Here is an 11,210-nt window from a genome sequence, read left to right on the forward strand (position 1 = left end):
ACTGCATATTTCTTGACTTCGGTACATGACCGCACATAAGATTGCTATTCAAACTTGAGAGGCAGGCGGGAGTAAGCGGAAAGGCCCTAGCATGGGTAAGAAACTACCTAACAGGAAGGAGCCAGAGAGTAATGGTAAGAGGCAAGAAGTCGGACTGGCGAACAGTAACGAGTGGAGTACCTCAAGGATCGGTGCTGGGACCAATTCTATTTCAAATTTATGTAAATGACATGTTTACAGGAGTAGATTCTTACATGTCGATGTTCGCGGATGACACAAAATTAATGAGAAGAGTTGTGACAAATGAGGATTGTAGGATCCTCATAGAGGACTTGAACAGGTGGCAGAGATGGTCAGAGAAATGGCTACTAGAGTTCAACAAGAGCAAATGTAAAGTTATGGAAATGGGATCAGGTGATAGGAGACCAAAGGGACAATACACGATGAAGGGGAACTGCCTACCTGTAACGATTCGAGAAAGAAACTTGGGAGTGGACGTAGCACCTAATCTAACTCCTGAGGCACATATAAATAGGATAACGACAGCAGCGTACTCTACACTGGGAAAAATTAGAGCTTCATTCAGAAATCTAAGTGAGGAGGCTTTTAAAGTGTTTTACACTGCCTACGTGAGGCCAGTCTTAGAGTATGCCGCGCCATCATGGAGCCCCCACCTGAAGAAACACCACCTGAAGGAAACTGGAAAAGGTGCAGAAGTTTGGGACGAGGCTTGTCCCAGCGCTACGAGGGATGGGGTATGAAGAGCGCCTGAAGGAACTGAACCTTACGACCCTAGAAAAAAAGAAGGGAGAGGAGGGATATGATAGAAACGTATAAAATACTCAGGGGAATTGACAAAGTGGAAATAGACGAAATGTTCAGACGGAATAGTAACAGAACGAGGGGACATAGGTGGAAGCTGGAAACTCAGATGAGTCACAGAGATGTTAGGAAGTTTTCTTTTAGCGTGATAGTGGAAAAATGGATTGCAAATGGATTGCAAATGGATTGGTTGTGGAAGCAAATTCTATTCATAATTTTAAAACTAGGTAAGATAGGGAAATAGGACTGGAGTCATTGCTGTAAACAACCGATGCTCGAAAGGCGGGATCCAAGAGTCAATGCTCGATCCTGCAGACACAAATAGGTGAGTATACACACACACACACACACACACACACACACACACACACACACACACACACACACACACACACACACACACACACACACACACACACACAAGATAATGGAGCAGACGTCCCAATCTTCAAGAAGTAAAATTCTGAAATATATGCAAGAAGCGTCTTGCATGTTAACTACACTCTATATATCGTGTTTTTCACAGCTGTAAATGTATTATCTCCGCGCTCTGAGTGTGGCATTAGACAGGTGCTCTGAGTGTGGCACTAGACAGGTGCTCTGAGTGTGGCACTAGACAGGTGCTCTGAGTGTGGCACAGGACAGGTGTTCTGAGTGTGGCACTAGACAGGGGCTCTGAGTGTGGATCTAGACAGGTGTTCTGAGTGTACCATAGGACGGGGCTTCTGAGTGTGGCACTAGACAGGTGTTCTGAGTGTGGCACTAGTCAAAGCTGAGTGTTTCATCAGGAAGGTTGTTTCCCTCTAATAAACACCCGCCAGACTTTTAGCTGGCGGGTGTTTATTAAAGTGGTATATACCCGACCCATTAGATTTAAATATATTGAGAGGGCATGGATATATTTATCTATATATAAATATATGAATGGTATTTAGCCTCGACCAACTGCACCTACAGACTCACACATTTGATTCACTTTTCGTAGAGTGGATAAATGTTTCTTTACACCCATGACTCATCTGCGAACTTAGCTTCCATCTATGACCCTCGTTCGACTCCTCCCATCACTGAACAACGCTGCGTTTTCTACCTTGTCAGTTCCCCTAAGAATCTTATATTGTTACTGCCTGATTGAGCCAGTAACCGGGGTTCCTTCTGTTAACGTGTCTTATAGTCTCTTCTTCTCTGATCCTACCACCAAGTCAATGGTAATTTCTCAAGAACTGGCAGTGGCAAGTAGTAGTGCAAAGAATAAAGGGGAGATAAACAATACGCAATTACACCATCACGAATATATTATCACCTTCAATTACACCTTCACCAATATATATAATATTTCCAAGTATAACTACACATATTTACACTGTGTCACTTTCACCCAGGACACTCAATAGATCTGCAGTGTTCATCTAGTTCCGGTGAGTCCACTATCTTCACATGTACGTCGTCCACGCTCAATGGTAGTCACCGGCGAGTTCACCATCAACATGGGCCAGTCCCACACACATCGTATCGTCACGATGTCCCAATACCCCACGTCTGTTCTCCAGAAACACACCTGCAGAGGGTTTCAGCAACACGCTGACAGGGGTCTCAAATAGTCACGTACAGGGGGTAGCTAACACCCTGGCAGAAGTATCTAGCAACACACTAGCAGCACTTCTCTGCAGACGAACACTACTGTCGTCTCGTAACTCCTCTTGGCCAATTCTCGGGTACGTCGGTCTATACAACACTACATAAATCCAGCAGCTAACACACTGCTACTACCGACGGCGGCCACTTTGTCCTCTCACAGGACCTGGTCGGGAGTTCCGGACTGCCCAAGGTGAACTGCCCTCCTCAGCGCAATCGCCTCCTCACGTCACTTCTGTGAGCATAAACGTCATTAGCTAGACGAATAGTATACTGGGTGACCTTTGGATAACACCCCTCTGCCGGTGAATTGAAATTGTAATTGCTTTCACAACGTAGATGGCGTTGATATCGTTGCACCACCCACCAAATGTCATCATCATCCTCCCCTTCTAACTGAGGTATGCAACAGGAGCCTTTCACCGACGCCACGCCACTGCCAACAGATGGCGTTGTCTGCGTTGCACCCAATACCTGGGAGTTGGAGTGCAGGTCCATAGATGGCGCAGAAATCGTCACCCCGCACTCCAGCAACGGTGTTGATACCGTAACGGTTGTTATTATGCCTTCCCTCTTCCCCCTATCACTCGCCCAGTGTGATAAGATCCAGCTCTCTCTCTCTCCAGTCTTTCCACATAGCTCAATCCCTTCAGCTCAGGAATAAGTTTCTTTCAGTATTTTGTTGGACCTTTTCTATAGCTTTTACTTGTTCTTTTTCGGGTAAGGGGCTCCATGCTGGGATAACTCCAGTGCGATGTTGTCCGGCCACTTTAAGGCACAACACAGGCACCAGTATGTGGGCGTGGGATCCAGCCTGAGCGTACAGCATGGACCCAAACCCAGGCATACAAAGGCCATAACCCTGGCATACACAGGCCATAACCCAGGCATACACACAGGCCCTAACCCAGGCATACACAGGCCCTAACCCAGGCATACACAGGCCCTAACCCAGGCATACACAGGCCCTAACCCAAGCATACAAAGGCCCTAACCCAGGCATACACAGATCATAACCCAGGCCCTAACCCAGACATACACAGGCCCTAACCCAGGCATACACAGGTCATAACCCAGGCATACATAGGTCATAACCCAGGCATACACAGGCCATAACCCAGGCATACACAGGCCATAACCCAGGCATACACAGGCCCTAACCCAGGCATACACAGGTCATAACCCAAGGATACACAGGCCATAACCCAGGCATACACAGGCCATAACCCAGGCATACATCATGCACCCCAACACTGCGAATGCTAGGCACGTGACCCCCAGCCACATCGAGTGGCTAGGGGCTAAATCCATCTTAAATCCTACTTTGTTGTTCTCGAGTTGGCGGTCAACCCACGTACCGGGGCGCCAAATTTACAGGAAATGGCGGGCAGCTGAGGCAGTCTCCTGGCGGCCTCAAATCCTTCACTTATAATATTCTGGTCAATATTGACAGTGTGGGGGCCTGCCTTCCGTGGCTGTCAGTGGCGAATGTTATGTGATTTATTTCGTCAGGTGTGTCAGCCAGCTGCCACGATGCAGGTGTGTCGGGTGAAGCTGTGTGGACAGCCACAATGAAGCTGTACTGTCCGCGGGCTCAGTGAAGTCCAAAGTCCTGGGAATAAACTCCTGCATTTCCACGGTCCGACACGCTGTCATTCCCTGGCGACATTCTCAGCCTTTTGATGAAATTAAAACCTTTGATCTGTGAGGTTTGGAGAGGCCCGCGGTCTGAACTAGGCGGCAATCCACTGTGAACTGGGAGGTAGAAATATGACCATTCTTCAGTCAAGGTGACAGCACAGAGATAGAGAGAGAGAGATCCTCAATGGTCACTTTCAGTTGACCGGCCGTTATCTCGTGGGTTCGAGCCTGATAGACGATCAGATTGAACGATAGACGAGCCTGTATTCTATTGTTATCGAGTGGGGCTCCACTCTGTACCGCGTAAACTGTCTTATTTACATGGTAACGGTCTTCTGATTCCATTTAAGTTGAAGAATGGAGGCTCAGATGGGGCAGTCAAATAGGTGCATATATCTATATAAATGATTAGTTAAACAGACAGATGGACATGTACATATATTCACAGACACACTCACATTAATAGACGCGCGCACGCACACACACACTGATTGATATCAGCGAGGGTTGACACGGGGGTTGATATCACGCCCGACCTGTCCCCTGCAGCCCATATCAAGAGGATAACATCAGCTACATATGCCAGGCTGGCCAACATAAGAACGGCATTTAGAAACTTGTGTAAGGAATCATTCACAACTTTGTATACCACATATGTCAGACCAATCCTGGAGTATGCAGCTCCAGCATGGAGTCCATATCTAGTCAAGGATAAGACTAAACTGGAAAAGGTTCAAAGGTTTACCACCAGGTTAGTACCCGAGCTGAGAAGTATGAGCTACGAGGAGAGACTACGGGAATTAAACCTCACGTCGCTGGAAGAAAGAAGAGTTAGGGGGGGACATGATCACCACATTCAAGATTCTCAAAGGAATTGATAGGATAGATAAAGACTGTCTATTTAACACAAGGGGAACACGCACTAGGGGACACAGGTGGAAACTGAGCGCCCAAATGAGCCACAGAGATAGATATTAGAAAGAACTTTTTTAGTTTCAGAGTGGTTGGCAAATGGAATGCATTAGGAAGTGATGTGGTGGAGGCAGACTCCATACACAGTAGGGGCCTCGTAGCCTGGTGGATAGCGCGCAGGACTCGTAATTCTGTGGCGCGGGTTCGATTCCCGCACGAAGCAGAAACAAATGGGCAAAGTTTCTTTCACCCTAAGTGCCCCTGTTACCTAGCAGTAAATAGGTACCTGGGAGTTAGTCAGCTGTCACGGGCTGCTTCCTGGGTGTGTGTGTGGTGTGGGAAAAAAAAAGTAGTTAGTAAACAGTTGATTGACAGTTGAGAGGCGGGCCGAAAGAGCAAAGCTCAACCCCCGCAAAAACACAACTAGTAAACACAGTTTCAAGTGTAGATATGATAGAGCCCAATAGGCTTAGGAACCTGTACACCTGTTGATTGACGGTTGAGAGGCGGGACCAAAGAGCCAAAGCTCAACCCCCGCAAGCACAAATAGGTGAATAGGTGAGTACACACACACACACACACACAGCTCAACCCCCGCAAGCATAATTAGGTGAGTACAATTAGGTGAGTACACAAACCAAAGAGCCAGAGTTCAACCCCCGCAAGAACAAATATGTGAGTACAAATAGGGGAGTACACACACACACATGTATCAAAACGTCAAGCAGGCCACAAGAATGAGGGGAAGGGGATGTTCCGTCAGTACTGGATCTAATATTTGCCAGGAACGAAGAGGAGATATTTGACATCCAGTACCTTCCTCCCTTGGGGAGGAGTAACCATGTCCTGTTGGAAATGAAATATGTTTTGCGATATAATCTAGAAGAGAATAGGGACATTGAAACAGTAGATAAATTCGATTTCATGAGAGGACACTATGGGGAACTTAGAAAATTTGTTATTGACTTTCATTGGATAGACATGTTGCTAGGCAAGGAAATTAATGAGATATATGCCAAATTTTGAGAAATATACGATGAAGGCACACAAACATTCGTACCAGAACAGAGATGCAGGACCAGAAAACAGGATTGATTCAACATAAATTGTGAAATAGGGCAAGAGAGGAAAAGACCAGAAAATTTCTTCAATATCGGTTATACCTAACCCCCAAACATACCAGCACTACGAGCAAGCAAGAGACAAATACACAGCAGTGAGAAGAGAGGCAGAAAGGAACTTTGAGAAAGGTATAGCGAACAAATAAAAGACAGATCCAGGCCTTTTCTATAAATTCATTAAAAGCAATCTGCATGTAAAAAATATAATCAAGAGACTGAGAACGGGGTATGCGAGGGAATGCTTTCTGAAAATGAAAAAGAAATGTGTGAAATGCTAAATAAACAGTTTCAAAGTGTGTATGTACAAAATGAGGATTTCCGAAAGCCGGACCAAATACCAGTTCCAGAACACGCCATGGAATACATGGAGGTATCTCAAGACGAGGTGGAAAAATTACTCAAGGGTCTAGGAAGAAATCAAGCGGTTGGATCTGGTGAAGTTTCACCTTGGGTGCTGCGAGAATGTACAACTGAGCTGAGCATTCTACTCCAATTAATATTCCAGACATCTTTGTGTACAGGAATCTTAGCAGATATATGAAAAAAGGCAAACATTGTAACAATTTATAAAATTGGTTATTGAGAGGATCCTCAAAATCATAGACCCGTGTCATTAACCGGCGTGGTAGTCAAAACATTAGAAAAATTGTTAAAGCCAAATGAGTTGAACACCTAGAGAATGATGACATAATAACGGACAGACAGTATGGTTGTCGAACAGGAAGATCCTGTGTAACAAATCTGCTTAGCTTTTATGGTAAAGCCACAGAGACACTACAGGAAAGAGGTTGTTGAGTTGATTGTGTCTATCTGGTCCTAAAAAAAGGTTTTGATAGAGTCCCACACAAGAGGTTGTACTGGAAATTGAACCATGCTGGACGGGGTGACAGGAAGACTTCTGATATGGATTAAAAAAATTCTGACAGATGAGGGCAGTAATCAGAGACAATGTATCTGACTGGAGAAGTGTTACTAGCAGAGTACCACAGGGGTTCAGTTCTGGCACCAGTAATGTTCATCGTCTACGTAAACCATCTACCAGAAGGAATACAGAATTATATGAACATGTTTGCTGATAATGCTAAGATACTGGGGAAGATAGGAGACGCAGACGATTGTAATGTCCTTCAAATTTATCTAAATAAAATAAGTGCCTAGAGCGTCAAGTCAAATGGAATTCAATGTAAAAAATACCAGGTTATGGAATGTGGAATCGGATTTAATCAACTACACACAACTTGCAAATTATGTGGAAAAGAACTACAGAATATTAAATCTAATAAAAAATATTCTAATAAAGAACGGGATCTATGGGGGGTTTTTGATAGTAAACTGTCGCCAGAGGAACACATAAAGAACATTGTGAGAGGAGCGTATGTCTCGCTTTCCAATTTCAGACTTGCTTTTAATTATTTGGATGGTGAAATACCAAAAAAAAAGGTGTTCATGACTTTTGTGTGACCAAAATAGGAATATGCAGCAGTTGTATGGTGCCCAAACCTCTAGAACCACATAAATAAACTGGGAAAGGTGCAACAAAATGGTTTTCGGAACTGAAAAACAAGAGTTATGAAGAGAGACAAGAATCATTCAACATGCCAAAACTAGAAGACAGAAGAAAGAGTGGTGATATGATCACCACTTACAAAGTACTTACAGGAATTGACTAAATTGACAAAAACGAATACCTGACACCAGCCACTTCACGAACAAGAGAACACAGACTCAAGCTAAGAAAACAGAGGTGGCTAAAAAATATTAGAAAACTTTCTTTTGCAAAACGAGTGGTAGATGGTTGGAACAATCTAAGTGAGAAGGTGGTGGAGGCCAAAACCGTCAATGGTTTTAAAGCGTTATACGACAAAGAGTACTGGGAAGACGGGACACCACGAGCGTAGCGCTCATCCTATAACTAAACACAGGTAATTACTTAGGTAATTGTACACACACACACACACACACACACACACACACACACACACACACACACACACACACACACACACACACACACACACACACACACACAAACAACATACATTATAAACTAAAATAAACAAAACAAACAGGTAAACAGCCAGAAAGAGACTGAAAGGCAGACTGAGAAATGATCTAACAGCAACTTATAAATTCTGCTCTTTTTCCGGTCAAATAACCTCTTACAAAACTGAACAATTTGTTTTAAGAAAGTTGTCGATAGTAATTTTCAATGATAATTCATCAAAACCTAAAGTTATTTAATAATTTGTATAAGCTTTTGTCAAGTGTTTTACACTGAATATAACATCAATAAATTATCAAAGGTCGAGGTTTTCAGTAGAAATATATATGTATACAGAGACCCTGATCATTTGTTAAGTACGCGGACTAGTACATAATATCAGAGTTCTTCTACTGTTATTCTGATAGCTGTGAGCCACTTGAGCGTGGCGAGTCACCTGTATGAAGGGAACCACTGGAATATGGATGAGGTCGCCGTGTCGACACCAACTCTTGGAGGTCCGCCAGTCGTACCCCACAGTCACGACCCGTGCAGCTGCCTGGAGCACTCCGGCTCACACACACACACACACATGTCTCAGGAGGATGATCCCACGCTAATGCGGACAGGAAAAAACCCTGCGAGATAGCGCAAGGAGATCTAAGCAACTCTGAGGAAGGTGTGTAAAATGGCTACTGGACTTTTATCCAGACAGATGAAAAGTAAAGACTATAGGGACACGGGAATGACGTCCCGAGGACAGACGCAAGGAAGTGCAACTTACCGAATCATGGAATGGAACAAAGATTTGGAGTAGACATGTTCTTCTCCAGTTCGTCCCCAGGGTAATGCCTGGGGGGTCCCTGTTCTTCCTCTGGGTAACCCCAGGGATCGACTTCCTCACCCGGGTAACCCCGGGGTCCTTCATCAAGTGTAAACACAGATACGGAACATAATATTTTAGTCCCTGAAGCACGGAGAAAACTTTGGTATTGGGCCGTAACTTGAGGAGAGAGGAATGTTAATTAAAGAAGCTCTCAGCGAAACGTAAACCGCGGTAGTGCCTCTTGGGATGGGATGCTGGAATATTAATATATACAAATATGAGAAAACCTTATATAAGGGCAAGATCTACGTGAGGGGGGGGGAGATAGTTGAGATGAAACTAGTGACGCTGAGAGAGTCGATGGTGGTGGTACTGGTGGAGTTGATGGAGGGGGTAGTGGTGGGGGGGTTGACGGTGGTGTTAGTGTTAATGGTGATAGTTGTGGTGGTGATCATTGTCATGATGATAATTGTGGTAGTGATGGTTGTAGTGGTGGTTAGTTATAGTGGCAGTGACGATTGTACAGTGCATTGTTGACAGAGATGCTGTCAACAATAGTCACTGGACCTGATCTTGCAGGACAAATCTAGGTTCTGCTACAGTGAGGTCCGTATCGGGGAGGTCCGTATATGAATGGCCTATATAAGAGAGGACTGTATAACAGATGCACGTATAAGAGCGTTCTGTATACGAGAGGTCCGTATAGAAGAGGTCCTTATAAAAGAGATCCGAATGATAGGTCCATATAAGAGTGGTCAGTTTAAGAGAGGTCTGTATAGGATTGGTCCGTATAGCAGAAGTATACCACATGCTTGTTACATGAGAAGCAATGAATAACTATAATTCATATACTATTAAACAAAGAAGACTACCGATGTCCTCATTAAAAACAGCCTGAAGCCGACGGAGAACCGTTTAGAGCAGTCAATCGTGGTAAACTTGTACACCTGCCCCCCCCCCCCCACGAAGGATGTAACCTTCAATCTAAGTACATAGGTATGACGTCGACCAAGCTGACGAGGCGTTTGACCTGTCGTCTTCAATCAGGTGCCCCCAAACATCACATGAAACAAGCCCATTACATCACCCCTAACAAAATAAATGTTGACTAAACATACTTGCTTAATAGACAAAACTCAGAATGTAAGAAGATGACAAATTCTTGAAGTCATTCAAAGCCCAACGATCCACCACAAATATCGAAATAACGGAACTATTCTCTCTACCCACCATGATAGTCAGGATAAGACCGGAACACGGAGATGCCAACGTAGACGACACTGTTCAGAAAGCCACGCTCACTACACCTGATTTCAAATACAAATTCAAATAATGTTAATGAGGTATAAATACATGCAAAGGGATGAGGTAGCTCAAGCTATTCTCACCCCGTTCATTATAACGTGTTCACACACACACACACACACACACACACACTCACACACACACACACACACACACACACACACACACACACACACACTCACACACACACACACACACACACACACACACACACACACACACACACACACACACACACACACACACATACACACACATACACACACATACACACACATACACACACATACACATACATATATATATATATATATATATATATATATATATATATATATATATATATATATATATATATATATATTGCACCAGAGGTGGTATCCCTTCTAGGTATTAAATATATATATATATATATATATATATATATATATATATATATATATATATATATATATATATATATATATATATATATATATAGACTCACATCACAAACAATAATAAAATAATATACTGAATATTCTGAGTGATACACAAAATTGTTTACTTTACCCCTGCAATATGTTACCAGACGTTCACACAAATACTTGTGTGACGAGGTACACAGACAATTCGCAATAGACATTCAGACAATTCATCAAAGTTACAGTCTTGGTGCCAAATTCTTATATATATCTCTCTCTCCAGAATATCATCAATCTTTCCATTGTGACACATCCAGGCTATTTGTTCAGGAAAAGTCCTTATCTCAGTATTTCTATATACATTAATCAACGGACGATCAGGAACATAATGGGTGAGAGTGTGCGACCGTAACATACCCCATCTTATCTTGAGGTTATCTTGAGATGATTTCGGGGCTTAGTGTCCCCGCGGCCCGGTCCTCGACCAGGCCTCCACCCCCGGGAAGCAGCCCGTAGCAGCTGTCTAATTCCCAGGTACCTATTTACTGCTAAGTAATCAGGGT

Source organism: Procambarus clarkii, chromosome 10, assembly GCF_040958095.1.
Source record: "Procambarus clarkii isolate CNS0578487 chromosome 10, FALCON_Pclarkii_2.0, whole genome shotgun sequence".
Classification (NCBI taxonomy): domain Eukaryota; kingdom Metazoa; phylum Arthropoda; class Malacostraca; order Decapoda; family Cambaridae; genus Procambarus; species Procambarus clarkii.